This window comes from Trachymyrmex cornetzi, unplaced genomic scaffold (assembly GCF_001594075.2).
Source record: "Trachymyrmex cornetzi isolate Tcor2-1 unplaced genomic scaffold, Tcor1.1 scaffold24, whole genome shotgun sequence".
NCBI classification, from domain to species: Eukaryota; Metazoa; Arthropoda; class Insecta; order Hymenoptera; family Formicidae; genus Trachymyrmex; species Trachymyrmex cornetzi.
In genome coordinates, this window is record NW_017297060.1 from 1,277,925 (window position 1) to 1,280,239 (window position 2,315).

A 2,315-nucleotide genomic window follows, 5' to 3' on the forward strand; every position below is an offset into this window, starting at 1 on the left:
AGCAGCACTTCAGCAATTTCGAGGAAGTTGGAAAATGGCTCGACGAATGGTTTGCCGCAAAAGACAAGCAGTTTTTCTGGCATGGTATTCAGAAATTACCTGAAAGATGGGTGAAATGTGTAGAAGCCGATGGCCAATATTTTGAATAAAAAAAATTAATTTCCCTTGAAAATTACGTGTTTTTTTTTTACCAAAAAACCGGAAAAAACTTATGCATACACCTGGTATAAACAATAGTTCACGTAACAGGAATCGAAATATCTTACGTGCACATATAAACCATTAATTATAATATTTTATGTAGCAATGTTGTTCGCAAAAGATTATGACAAATCCCATTAAAGTCATCAACAACTTATCCACGTGATTGAAGTTTATTATGCTTGGTCATGTGTCCGCAGTCGCCACGGTATATGCTCGTATTATACATTCCATCCGTGGTAGCTCTCGACATCCTTAATCACTGTAGGTACTGCTCTCTGAACTTCTTTCTAAGGTCAATAACTACATGAATTTTAAACATTGCCGACAACTTTCATGATCCAATTAGTTTCTACCTTATCAACGTCTCGTCTATTTATCGCTAACAACGGTTGCCCAGCCGCCCTCTAAAAACCAGCGTTTCCGTGTCAAGCTGCGAGACCTAAATAGTCCCAGTCTGTGACAAAACCTGGCGGATGTAATTTGCGGGGCAGGAACGGAAACTTTGGGATACGGATTCGCCGTATCGCACCGTAATTCGGATTTTATGCTTCGCGTGATTCTGTCGCGTCAGATTATTCGCACCCCAACGTGGTCGACACATTGAAATGAATTCAGATGAATATGATATCATCTTTATTTTCAAATGCAAAGCATACCTAATGACTCATTAACTCTTTAATCCTTTAATTTGTACAATTGATTTTTATGAATTCTGATAATGTGGTAAACTAAATGAGATTGCAAAGAGGATCGGATTAATACATATCGATTACATGTAAGAGAAACTGTTTTCTCTATTGCTGTAATTAATAAAATTAATTGAGTGAGGAGGGTAAATCACTAAGAGAATTTTGAACACAAATTCTGATTTATTTATTGTGAATCGTGAAAATAGTAAATTGAAAGAAATTTGTGTGCGTTTAAGAGCAATTTTTATATTTATTTTTTGTAATTGCAAAAATGTTTATTAATCTCTCGATCTTTATAATTTCTTGAGATTCTAAGAAATGCATATATTTATTATTTTTTATTATTAAAATAAAATTGTAAAAGTGTTGATAATAATACAATAATAGCAATATTAACATTAACTATAATTATTTATTACTATTTATCAGTTTTTTATTACTAAAATAAAATTGTGAATTTAAACATAAAAAATTAAGATAAATAAAAAGAAAGTTAAGTAGAATAAATAAAGGAATTATTGTAAATACAAAAATACTACAAAAAATACATTGAATTTAATCCCTCATTGCAAATTTTTGAAAAAAGAAGAACAACATCTCGAAAATAGTAGATAAAATTTGAATCACATGTATCATACGAGGAACGTACTAAGATAGTTCGCGAAAACACTCCAAGAGAGCACTAGTATTCATATTTTGTAAGCATATGAAATATTCCACATTGCAACCTAGATTTAAAACACTGCATTAGTTTGTATATGATTTCTTATTGTATTATATTAACGTAACATATATTATACTTTTAGAAATTTACGTTATTTACAAATATAATAAAATACTAATCGCCATGGACATTGCTTGATAATACTGTTATCGGACAAAATCGCAAATTTAAATAAAGTTACATTAACAAAGAAAAATAATGTGATAATAAATAACAAACAAAAAAAAGTGTAAACCGAGAAAAAAAATCGGTAGCTACCAAGATGCGGAGCGGTTTCTTAAACTCCTCGGGACACGTAATTCGTTCACGTAATTCGACTAAAATCACCGACCAGAGAATTTTCAATTTACCGAGAATTCTTCGGCAGCGCGCATCGTTCACGGATTGTTCTTCGATCCGTGATTCTTGTGCGGAAATCGCGGCCGTCAAGACGTGACCCCGCTTTCGCAATCAGCTCTATTCTCTGCTGCTTGTTTCCGGAAGGAGAGCTCTACCTGTTCCGTGTCGTTCAAGAACGACACGCACCCCTGCGAGCGGCGAAAGGGGTGAGAGCGAGCAGCGGCGAGCAGCGGTTGGCTAGCGCTGCAAGGATCTTCTCTGCAGAAAAATTACCGGTTATTGCCATCGTGGCACGGCGTATGCACAACGCGACGCGATACCGAAGGTCCTTTGAAGGGGAAGGTTGGGGGATTGACGTG